The sequence below is a fragment of the Corvus hawaiiensis genome, chromosome 5 (assembly GCF_020740725.1).
Source record: "Corvus hawaiiensis isolate bCorHaw1 chromosome 5, bCorHaw1.pri.cur, whole genome shotgun sequence".
NCBI lineage: Eukaryota > Metazoa > Chordata > Aves > Passeriformes > Corvidae > Corvus > Corvus hawaiiensis.
In genome coordinates, this window is record NC_063217.1 from 2,689,850 (window position 1) to 2,703,082 (window position 13,233).

Consider the following 13,233-nt stretch of genomic DNA (forward strand, 5'->3'; position numbering starts at 1 on the left):
ATCACCTAAACATTAATTTTTCCCAAATTAACCCCGGCAAGCCTCAATTAACAAAGCCAAAGGGAGTTGGAAGATTGGACATCTGGGATTGTAAATTTATGGCCCTTCAAGGACGTTGGAGGAATCAGAAGATGCAGAGGGGATTAAGGGCTGGAAAGGTGATTAAAGGGCTAAAGAATGTGGGCCAGATGAGGGCGAGAAATCATTAACTAATAGGGATAGAATGCTAATTAATGAAGAGAATTACGTGGCTTAGAACCAATGGGCATCGGTGGGGCCAGTGCAGCTGGCCAGAGGTCCCTCCTAACTGTGTGACAGCCCAAAAATCCCTCCTTGAAGGATAACTGTGTATTTTGGAGATAAGAATTTAATGGAATCAGCTCGCAGCTGTGCCAGTTTACTGAATGCAAAAGGAAATCCAGGACTTCTCTAGAGGGAATATTTTTACTGGAGGTATGTAAACAAAGACACATCTTTTTACTATAAAGCGAGTTTTTAAGATTTGGGGTTGGTTTTCCGCTTTACTCTTTGCATTTTTACTCTTGACTTCCAGCTCCGTAGTGGCACGAGGGAAGGGATGAGTAGGGAATCAAGGAGAGCAGCTGGGCCCTCACGAAAAAGGAGGTCACAGCCCCAAAAATGCCTGAAAACTCACAGGGAGCGTGCGTGTGTGTAAATACTAAAACCTTTCAAGCTCCTCATTTTTATACATATTGACAAAATGAATATAGATAAAAATTGATTTCGAAACAACCCTACGTGTCTGTTGTCTTATATACAGGATTTTAAGATATAAGAGAGCTTTGGCTATAGAACTGCAGTGTTTGAAAGGGCAAATTTAACTTCTGAATTTATAAATTAAAAGAATAAAAGGCTTGAAAAGGCCAGAAAAGAGCGAGCCCAGGATCGCGGCTTGGCTTGAGTCGCTGCTGCCACCGGGTGGTCAACACGAGGAACTGCAGCCCCCCAATGACTCGGCGGTACTGCAAGGGAAAAAAAACCCCAACCCCCCACAAAAACCCTCCAAACCAAACGAAAAACGACCCAAGCCAAACCGAAAATCCACGACAATCACCCCAAAAAAGCCGCACGCGCAGTGACTCGAGTGAATCCCCGCTTCGCCCGTAATTAATTTGTTCCCGGGATGGAACAAAGCGAGCGGCGCATGCGCAGTGGCTTTCTCCGCTCAGTGCTGCCGCCGTGTGGGGAACGCCCGGTACTGCAAGTCGGCGTCTTCTCCCGTTTCTCGCGGTTTTTTTAGGGGATAAAATGACTATTTTGAGGGTAAAAACTGAGTTGATCTGTGCTGAAGAAAATGGAAATTTTGATGTAAAATTGAGGCGATGAATGGGTGATATTTTGGGGGTAAAATTGAGCTTATCACTAAGGGACAGGTAGGGAAAATTGGAGGGATAAAACCTGTCAGGGATGGAATGAACGTTTTTGTGGGGGGGAATGTGAGGTAAACTATAGGGGACAGAGTGAATATTTTGGGTTTAAAATCGGAGCTCATGTATAGGGGACAGAGAACACGTTGGAGTAAAAGGCATCAGTGAACTGGTCGGGGAGGCAGGGCTGGCATTTCGGACAGAGATTGAAATCTAGAAATATGCTGATATTAATTTTATATATATATATATAAGCAAAGCATCTGAAAACACTCCACAGAAGTCTACGAAACCTGGGTGCTCTGGAAGTCAGGAGTGATTGTGACTTTATTTCCCGGTTCTGCAGTTAGGAAATGGCTCAGGTGTAAACTGATGAATTTTTTATATCCTCCGTCTCTCCTGATTGAAGTAAAAGCATCCTTCCATAATTCCAGGGTCAGTATTTATTCTTTTATGGCTGACTAATTAGCCTCTGGAATTTGCAGAGGGAAATGCTGCCTGGAGTGTGGTCCCAGAACAGATTCGAGCGAGGCTTTTTCTGAGCTTCAAGCGGCTCGTGGTTTCTGCTGCCTGACAAAAATCCTGGGAACTGCGCTGGAATATTTGGGGGGAAATACAACGCGAAAGGTTAAATGGATGGCAGAAAGGAGACAGGATGGAACAGTCCCGTGATGGTTTAGCTCTGAAAAAAGCACAAATAACCCCTGGGAATTCCAGCCCCTGACTCCCGCAGTTCCCTCTCCGGCCGCGCTTTTCCGAGCAAGGAAATTTCTGCAATTTCCAGGTTTTCCAGCCGGCGTCACTCCTGGGTCAGGCAGAGCCCTTCCAACCATGATGGGATCCAGGAGGTGTTTCTGGCTCTATGGGAGGGCAGGAGGAGTTAGATTTTTTGGGGTAATTTTTCCCCTTTGTTTCCTTTCCTTGCTGCTCTGAGGCGTGTCTGTGACATGTTGGGTTCCCTGCTCTGCTCTTGTGCTGTGTCCTTGTCATGTCAGATCCCACATTTGAGTTCTTGAAACACTCAAAAAAGGGCAAAACTTCTTTTTATAGTTCAGAGGAAGAAACTTTGGGCTCCATCCTTAGTGATTTCTCACGGCAAACTCGCTAAAGGAAATTGTAAATAGCGTTTATTTGTCATCGTCCAAAGGCATTCCGTGAAAAAATTGTTTGGAAGATGTTCCCTACCTTGGCTCTCCAGCTGAACTCTGAACTCAGCTACCTCGGGAAAGACAAACTTCTGCTCTTAATCCCAGCCATCCTCTCAGAACAGCTGAAATTGTGCAGAGCCAAATCTGATTTTCAGCTCCTCCAAGACCCACGCAGGGTTGGCGCTGAGGAAAAGTCTTTGTTTTACAAGTGCCCAGCAGAAAAATAATTAACGAGGGGCTCTGCATCGCAAGAGCCCTGTGAGCACACGAGCTCAAATTACTCAAACCCGTCATAGTTTTGCTTTTTAAATTAGCCTCTTTATGAATGACAGGAAAGGAAACGATTGGCATTGAGAGCTGATTCTTTTAAATGGAGTGTAAAAAAAAAAGACACTAAAGATACACCTGGATTTCAACAGTGCTGACTCTGGTCAAGGTTTGAAATGCTGTTAGCAATGGCTTGTTTTGTCCAAAATTTGTCATTTTCCAGGTGTTGAAATCTAGAAATATGCTGATATTAATTTTATATGTATATATATATAAGCAAAGCATCTTATTCTTGTTACTTACTCTGAAGTAATTACGGTTCCTCAGCACTTGCAGATGTTTTGAAGATGATTTTAAAATAAAGATTTTAAACTTTAGATGGGGCATCCTTGAAACCTGACTCCACGAAGAGTATGGGACAAGGTTTGACAAGGAAGCACAAATTGCTGCCCTTTCATGAACAAATTGGTTTAAACGCTGAGTATTGAAAAAAAACCCCACAAAACACCCTTATTTTTAAGAGAAATCTGCATTTCTGCTGGAAAGTGGCCGTGCTGGAGGGATTGGTCACTCCTGGATTTGGGCACCTCTGGTTTAGCTTTAGGTGATGGGAGCTTGTCCCCTGCACAGGTGAAAAGAACTTTTTTTTTAATGCTTTGGTCAAAGTGACTCAGCTCGGTTTGGAACCATCTCTTTTTGTTTCCTTGGAAGCTCCTCTTAGCTGTGACTTTTTTGGAGAATTCCTTTCCTTTTCCTTCAAAATTGTGTGGGTGTTGTTGAAGGAACAGTGTTGGAGGGCACAGGAAATTTCATGGAATGGAATGAAATGAATTAAACTGAAATTTGAAGGAATTATATGAAATGAAATTTTGTGCAGTGCAATGCAATGAAATTTCAAAATTTCGTTTCATGAAAGGAAATTTCATTTCACTTCATGGAATTAAATGAAATACAAGGAAATTTTGTGAAATGACATGAAATGAAATTTCAAAACATTCCTCTATGAAAGGAAATTTCATTTCATGGAATTAAATTAAATAAAAACAATTTTATGAAATTAAATGGAATTTTATGGAATGAAGTAAAATGAAATAAAATAAAATTTTAAGTGTCATTTTAGTTCATGAAATGGAATGAAATTGCATGGAATGAAGGGGAGCGAAACGGAATTTCATGGAATGAAATGAAATTTTTTGGAACAAAATGAAGTGAACTGAAATTTTATGGAATGGAATAAAATTTCGAAATGGGGCTTCTGCCTGAAGGCGAGGGCTGAGTTTAAACTTTCAGCTTAAAGCTGGGTTTAAACTGCCAGAGGGCAGAGTTAGATGGGATATTGGGAAGGAATTGTTCCCTGTGAAGGTGGTGGGGCCCTGGCACAGGGTGCCCAGAGAAGCTGTGGCTGCCCCTGGATCCCTGGCAGTGCCCAAGGCCAGGCTGGATGGGTCTTGGAGCAGCCTGGAACAGTGGGAGGTGTCCCTGCCATGGCAGGGGTGGGATTGTTGGGATTTAGGGTCCCTTCCAACCCAAACCATTCCCTGATTCTCTGATGTGTGCATGCGTTCATGCTTCCCTGCCCGAGTGATTTCATTATCCCTGTCGCTAATTAAGAGGCTGTTAGTGTCAGTTTGTGTTCAGCCACAGAGAATTCACCTTTATGGATTGATTTCCCCCTTGTTTTTGTGCCTGGCTAACCCAGAACAGCTCTGATCCCATTAACTTCATGCTCCACATACCTGGAGAAGATAATGAAACTACACCACGGGGATTTAACCTGCTCAGGATTAAACACTGGGAATTGCAGCTCTTCCTGTTAGAGGAACCAGGAAACGAACAAGAAAACAAACACGAAAATAAAGATATTAAGCAGGCAGCACATTCCTGACAGAGGCTGGCTTAAGGGTAACTCTGTGGATGAATATAGGCAGAAACACCCCCGTGCCAGATCAGTGTTTGTGCAAATAAATCCCAAATTCCCTTTTCCACTGGAATATCAACATCCATGTGTTGCAGTGGGGATCCTGCAACACGCATATATCAAACCAGGAGTCCCGTGGAAAAGAAATATATACGGACAGACAGATTCTTGATAGCTGTTTCAGAGAGATGTTTATTTCTCCAGCCGCATGGCCGGAGCTCTGCCTAGGAACTGTTCCAGTCACGGGACCAAGGGTCCTTCTGCCCGCGCAGGGAACACAAACCAACCAATGGGAACGAGGCTGAGCAGGGACAGGGAAACCCCGTGTCTGTGCCCTCAGGGCCCCTCTCCCAGGGCTCCATGGCAGGGGAGGGACCCCAACACCTCACTCGTTTTATTTTAATAAAAGGAGAATGAAAACAACTGGATAAACATAACAAGAACAGTTTCAAGACAAAACAAGCCACCCTCCTGAGTCTTTAAATGTCCAAACAGATTCTCTGGAACATCTTAGGGCTGACAGAAGGGAGACAGAATTCTCTGAGCATGCTTTGTGGGGAAACTGAGGCAGGAGAGGGTTTAACTTCTTCCCTCCCCCTTTTCATCCCCCACTCGGCATTGGAAAGGGATTTTTGGGGACACAATTGGCAAAAGCATGGTTTTGTGAGGGAAACCATGGATGAAAAAACGGATTGGGAATACACTGGGGGTAATAGGACATAGGGTAAAAGGGAAAGGTGGGATTAGGAAAGGGAGACTGTAGGGGGGGCTTACAATGGAGATACTGTCTAACATGACTACGATTTTTTGCATATATACTGCCTTTTACAGGAACACCATCAGGCCCAGTGACCTGCGATGCTTGTAACCCTTTTCTCCCTAGTACAATACTAAATTCCACCACCTCTCCATCTCCCAAGCTTGGGATGCATTTTTCAGGGTTATTCTTTTTAATAGCAGTTCTATGCACGAATATGTCTTGCTGGTTGTCACACCTTGTTATAAAACCATAATTTTGCTTAACATTATACCATTTTACTATCCCTAAGATCTTAGTTACTATGATTTTTTCCTTTTTCCGAGTGGCTGCTGTTTTCTGTCTCGCTGCGTCTTTGCTGTCTCTTTCGGTCGCTCCCGTGTTGGAATTGTCGGGGCTGCTCGTGCCTGCGCGCTCTTCCCGGGGTCGCGTTCGGGGCTGCGCGGGCCGGGCCGGGCCACGCCGCTCAGTTCTCCGTGCGTCGCCTCCTCTGGTCGCAGCTTCGCTGCCGCTGCCGGGCGCTGCACCCACGTCTCGGCTGGGCCCCCGAGCGACGACCCCCCCGCGCCCTGCTCCAGCGCGCGTCTCGGCTGGGCGCGGCTCCGTTCCACCGCCATCGCCGCCAGCCGCCGCCCGCGCGCCGCCCCTCTCGGTCGGGCATTCACGGGGTTCGCTCCACCACGCGCTGCACGGGGCCATTCGGGCACCGCCGGGTCCCGCCGCTCCCCGCTCCGCCACCGACACTGCGGCTCGCGTGGCTCCGCCCGCGCGTGGGAACTGCCTCGCTGCTGCTCTCAGAGCGCTCGGTGCACGTGGCCTGGGCCGCACGGTCCCTGCGCCACGCTTCCCTTCCCCAGGACACAGCTGACATTGCTCAACACTCTCGGTAACTAAATAATATTCACGAAAATATTCTTCCATCGGCATATATTTTGACTCCAGTATTAACTGTGTCCAAACGGTTTTCCAAAAGCCCTTGGTAAGAATTAAATCCCAAGAAACATAGAAAAAGTTCTTAAACAACCATGCCAGGAAGTGTTTCAGTTCTTTTTGAGCTTGAATCAAGCTAAAATTTACAAATCGTTGTTCAAGAATCATTTTAAGTTTAAGATAAATGTCCATATGCGGCTCTGAGAGCCAAGAGTCTTCCCACGGTTCCTCCATAGTTTAGATACGGAATAGCAAAGCAAAACCAAGAAGAGGAATCCAAAGTTTCCAGGGTTACTCACACAAATCAGTCGCTTAGGGATCGGGGATCGTTCTGCCCGCATTCTCCACCATTTGTTGCAGTGGGGATCCTGCAACACGCATATATCAAACCAGGAGTCCCGTGGAAAAGAAATATATACGGACAGACAGATTCTTGATAGCTGTTTCAGAGATGTTTATTTCTCCAGCCGCATGGCCGGAGCTCTGCCCAGGAACTGTTCCAGTCACGGGACCAAGGGTCCTTCTGCCCGCGCAGGGAACACAAACCAACCAATGGGAACGAGGCTGAGCAGGGGCAGGGAAACCCCGTGTCTGTGCCCTCAGGGCCCCTCTCCCAGGGCTACACGGCAGGGGAGGGACCCCAACATCCATGGGTGGCCTGGGCTGTGCCTGGTGCCCACCCTGTGCCCTCCAATGGGTGACATTCATGGATGTGATTGGAGAAACAGTGATTTCTTCCCTCCCTCCCCTAGAGACAAACTTCCAGGTGAGAGCAGAATCCCTAAAAGAGCAGGATTCGTTTTGTTTGCTGCTGGACTCCCCTGAGACAAGGACTTTGCACACTCCAGTAATTTGTAATTTGCCATGGAGAGAAACTCTGGCTCTCCTCCCACGGGAGGAGCCCAGCAGCTCCTGGGCAGTGCTTTGTGCAGCACGTGCAGCCTCTGACCCTAATCAGGATCCTGATTTATGGGATCATGCGCGTCCCCTGATTTACTGAGCGTCTGTCTGGGAGCTCCTTACAGACCCTGCAGTTCAGGCCTGGCTTCCCTCCTGTTGCCTTCACACAGAATTTACCAAGCTGGAGTGAGCTGGCTCTAATAGAGGGGCACAGGTTCTTGAAATCACAGTCAAACATATTGGATGGATGGATGGATGGATGGATGGATGGATGGATGGATGGATGGATGGATGGATTCACTCACTGCCTCCCTGGGCTTTTGTGATTATCCCAAATTCATGCCTTTAAGAGCAATGCTCATAAAATAACAAATGGTGTCTCCACGTGGATGTAATTAAAATCCAAGCATGAACACACAATTACTTGAAACTTGTTTCTTCAGCTTCCAAGCCCCACGAGGCCCAGCCTTTAGGTCTGAGTTTAAATGCTGATTCACTGCGTCTTGAGTGCCTGGCAGGTTGTTATTAATTTTAATGACTTCTGTTTTCCTGCAGGAGGCCTGCACTGCTGTTGGCAGAGGTGACCACAGCCTGCAGCAGTCTGGGTGTAATTGGTGTGCAGATCCTGGCAGCTGAGGAGGAGGGAAATGCATGGACACATGACAAAAACCAAGCAGCAAAACTGTCTGAGCCTGCAGGAGGAAGCAGCTCTGGGAATCTCCTCTCTGTGTGTCCAGCAGGCACCAAACCTCCCTTCCCAGGCTGCTCCAAGCCCCATCCAACCTGGCCTTGAGCACTTCCAGGGATGAGGCATCCCTGGAGTTTTCTGTGCGTGTTTCAGAGAAAGAACCTGAGCAAGGGCCTCCTGCAGGTCAAATAAACCCCAAGGTTGATTCTTTTGGATCAGCAGTGTTGTTTTTATCCCTTCCTGCTGGTGCTGAGAGCTGGGGGAAGGAGCAACCCCACAGGCTGGGATGGAGAAATGGCTCCTTGTCACGTAACTCTGCACTTAAAGCTTCTCCTCCAGGTTTGTGGCCTCCATTTTGGTCCGAAATGCCATTTCTCCTGCAGTTTTCATTCAGCTGGAGACTCCTGTTACAAATGTTGTGGTTACTCCCAGAAATCCTGGGATAATACCTGGACCTGGAATATGGGAATTCCTGTTGCAGGCATGAGGCATCCGTATATGGCCCTTCCAGGACAGAGAGCCCCCTCAGCTCTGGTCACAGGGCTCCCTTCTGCCTCTGACTGCATCTTCTGCTGCAGGTGAAAGCAAATTCCAGGTTTTACCTGGATGTAGAGGAAAGGGACAGCAGGAGCCAGCAAAGCCCTGCAGACCCAGAGGAAGAACCTGCTGCAATTAAAACCAGGACCAGGGTAGTAAATATTAGTGCTTCCCCAGCTCAGCAACAGCCACAGGAGGCAAAGCAACATCCAGGATGTTTTTTTTTTCTTTGGCTTTCCACCTTTTTTATGGATTTGCTGCCTCCTGGTGCCAGTGGAGCAAGGAGCTGGAGCAGCACAGCTCTGACAACAAAGGCATGAGAGATGGAAGCATCAGCTCATGACCCATCACACATCCAGCCTGGAATATTTTATGTTATTTGATAGCAAATTTTGGACATTGATGCTTTTAGAAACCAGGAGCTTGCCCACCTCTGCACACCTCTGCAGAGAAAGGATTTTTTAAAAAATTCAGAGTGAGAGATAAAAACCTTCCTGGGCAGAGAGTTTCCTGTAGAGCAGACTTTTCTCAGGTGTGTAAGTATTTCTGAGTGTCATTTAAGCTAATAATGATGCGATTTATTTAATCATGGAATATCCTGAGTTGGAAGGGACCTCCCAGGCTCATCCAGTCCAACTCCTGGCCCTGCACAGACACCCCAACAATCCTACCCTGTGTATCCCTGGGAGCGTTGTCCAAACGCTCCTGGAGCTCTGGCAGCCTCGGGAATGTGCCCCAGCACCCTCTGGGGGAAGAACCTTTCCCTGATATCCGACCTAAACCTGACACAGCTCCAGCTTTTCCCGCAGGAATGTTAATTCCAGAAGCCTTCTGTAGATCATTTAGGGAGAAAATAGATGGACCCAGGTCAAGTGAAGGTTTTGCACGTGCAATGGGCACTCGACTCTCACCCTGCTGGCTTCTCATCTGCCCTTTCCTGTGCTTTGGCTGAATCCTCTTCGGATCATAAATGTGGTCAAGAGATGACTGATCACCAGCTCAGATATCACCTCCTGATATCTCAAAGGTGCATCCCCTCGTGGTGTGGGGCTTGTACTTGATACTTATGTTCATTCTTGGACATAATTTTTCCTGTTTGGGTTTCTTTTTTCAAAATTTTTTAATCCAGTGAGAATTTTCTGACTGCTTTTGAATTCCAGGAGGAATAGGGTGATGCTCTTTGGGGCTGTTTGATTGCAGGAAGGTTTACGTTGCAATTGCAGCTCTACCAACCTGCTCTTGGACAGTTTTAACTCATCGGCATCAACATCTTAAAAAGGGCTGATGGGTCTTCTTTGCATTTTATGATGGGATAAGTGAAGTGGGTTATCAGGAGTTAAACTCAAACCTCTCCACCTCAGTCCTCTGCCTGAGCTCCCTACCAGCGAGATCTTCCAACAGAAAACTAGAAAGAACAGATATAAGGAAGAAATATTTTATGATGAGAGTGGTGAGGCCCTGGGACCGGCATTCCCAGAGAAGCTGTGGCTGCCACATCCCTGGAAGTGTCCAAGGCCAGGTTGGATGGGGCTTGGAGCAAGCTGGGATAGTGGAAGGTGTCCCTGCCCATGGCAGGGGGTGGGAATAGATGGGGTTTTTTTACGGTCTCTTCAAACCATTCCACGATTCTGCGATTCTGATTGTAAAAACACCCCTTGTGACAAAAGAAAAATAGGATATTTCCTCTATTTCCTTTCCAAGATTTTGTATCCTCTGCCTTCAGAGCGGCTCAGGGCCGGGAGGCGGCGGCAGGAGCCGCCTTGGGAGCGCTCGCTAATGAGATCAGTGGTTTGTTTTCATTTAATGGGCTGCCAGAGGCCGTGGTGTAAAACGCCGGCCCCTTTGTTTCAGCTGTAAATTGCCATTTAACTTGACAGCTCCTCTCCCATTGTTCCCCGTGTAAAGATCGAGCAAGGTAAAGGACGAGATGAGAAGCTCGGGGTGACACAAGGGAGAAAGGCAGACGGGGTCAAAGTCAAGGTCAGAGACGGGAGATTCCCCACGCCCTTCTCTTGACAATAGGGCAATTTATTTCTGTTCCCTCGGTGGAAGACACTTTTATATCCTAATTTTAGCTTCCTTTTAGCTGGTGAACAGGGAATATTATGGCGCTGGCAAGAATAGGAATCGCATTCACACAACCCCCCCCTGCAGATACTTTCAATCCGATGTACAGTCCCTCTGCCTCACGTTATTATTTTTACACTTGGGAAAACCAGCAGCAATCAAATCTTATTTCGTATCCCCAGACCTTCCCTTGTTTTATTGTGTTGCCAGCACAACACAGAGGAGCAGGAAAAAAAATGAAGAGAGCATCAACACGAGGAGGCTTTGTGGACGTTCCTGCAGATGCTCTCCCAGCGATTATCCCGGGCAGCTTCTCCCCTCCTCCTTTTTTAACTCTTGTCTCGCTTTTACGCAGTGCCCTCCTCTGCACAAAGCCCTCCTCGACTCCAAATCTCTCCCAGCTGGTCGGGGAAGAGTTTGTGATCATTGTCCCCAGCTCTGTCAGCGTCGCGGCCGTGCCAGGCGAGCGCCACGCTCCTCGCCCGCCCAGCGCTCCTCAGAGAACAGAGAGCATTTCACAGATAGTTTGCAGGCAGCAATTTGGGCATTTTCTTGACTCTGGGGCAAGAATGGATCATTTATAATTATCTGGGATTGGGACGTGAGTGTCCATTTTTGCGCAGGGAGACGGCAGATTTCCGTATTTATTTATTTTGATCTAGGAAAATAGCTTTTCCTTTGTCTCCCATAGAACAAAGAAACGTGAACACACCATTTAAACAGCGAGGGCTGTGATGGGCTGAGCCCATCCCCAGGGTGAAGGCGCTGCCTTTAATGGGGTTTTACGCGCAGCAGAAATAAATTTGGTCGGGAGTCTGCAATCACTGCCTGAATTAATGGAAAAAAGGGGGTTCTTTGGAGCAGGCTGAATAGCCCAGCTGCAGCAATTATCTCGTCACTCATCGGAATGACGACGAAATTAGTTCCAGATATAAAACCGGGCAGCAGAGGCGAGACACCCACTGGGGATTTATTTCCCAGTTAAGGACGCTGGAGGTTGCCTTTCCATCTGTGACACGCACTGGGGATTTATTTCCCAGTTAATGACACTGGAGGATGCCTTTCCATCCATGCTGGTGCCACACGCTCGTGGCTCGCCGGGGGTTCACGAGAATCAGGGACCTGGACATCAGCTTGTACAATTTCATTCCTTTTTTCAAGGATTTGCCAAAGTTTTGTCCCAAATCACCTCCCTGCTCCCCAGTTCCTGCCTTTAAAAGTTCCCAGTGTGGCTGAGCCTCATCGTGGTAATAGCTGGGGATGCAGGGAGCAGCATCCTCACACCTACGGTGATTTACACAGGTATTTGTCCATCTGTTGGGAACCCACATCTCTCTTGGGGCTTCTAGGTGGGTGATTCGGTTCTTGGGAAAGCCAAACATGAGACTTTTTGGCTGGACATGCCCCCAGAGCCCCCCTGTGTGTGTGCTGGGCTGATCCCCCAGTGTGGGCAGCGGGGGAGGGGGATTCTGCCCCTGTGCCCTGCTCAGGTGAGACCCCACCTGCAGAGCTGCCTCCAGCCCCGGGTCCAGCATCAGAGGATGTGGAGCTGCTGGAGCAAATCCAGAGGAGGCCATGGAGATGCTCCAAGGGCTGGAGCCCCTCTGCTCTGCAGCCAGGCTGGGAGAGCTGGGAATGTTCCCCTGGAGAAGGGAAGGCTCCAGGGAGAGCTCAGAGCCCCTTGCAGGGCCTGAAGGGGCTCCAGGAGAGCTGGAAAGGGACTGGGGCCAAGGGCTGGAGGGACAGGACCCAGGGAATGGCTTCCCACTGCCAGAGGGCAGGGTTAGATTGATAGTAGGGAGAAATTCTTCCCTGTGAGGGTGGTGAGGCCCTGGCACGCTGGACCATCCCATCCCATCCTATCCCATCCCATCCCACCCCCTGCCATGGGCAGGGACACCTTCCACTATCCCAGGGTGCTCCAAGCCACATCCAACCCGGCCTTGGACACTTCCAGGGTTGGGGAATCCACAACCTCTCTGTACAACTTGACCATCTGACCCCACAAATCTCCCTGCCAAGTTCAGTATGTGCATAGGCAGCTCCAAGCCTAAAATAGGTAATAAAAGCCACATTCCCTGTTTTGGGGGACTTCAGCTGGTACAGACACACCGGCAAGTTGCACATCAGATACAGCTGCACTGGATGATGGGCAAAGAGAGACTGGCACATTAATTTTGTGTTTTCATTTAAAATATCTGCAGGAAGGACATTTTTTTTTACATGAGAAAAATTTTAACAGCCTCAGTTGACACATTGCGCTCTCCCATGGAGGGAAGTTCATAAGACGCTGGGAAGAAAAGCCTGTGATTTATTTAAAGAGGGCTTTTTTCCCCCTCCTCTCCTGGCACTCAGAGGCACGCAGAGCTTTTACTTCAATGAAAGCCGTGATTGCAGTTTGGCTTGTGTGCCCTGCATCCCTCTGTGAGCAGCTACCAGGCACCACTTTGTGCATTGTACTCGCCGGCGGCGAGCGGAGCCGCATAAATAACCCAGCTGCTGCCACCGGGTGTCACACAGGACTTCCAGGAAAGGGCTGACAATGCTCTCTCCCCGAGGAAAGCTGGCAAGTGTGGACCTCAGCGGTGGGAAAACCCCTTGGGAAGAGGCTGCCCAGCTGGCTCAGGGCTGAG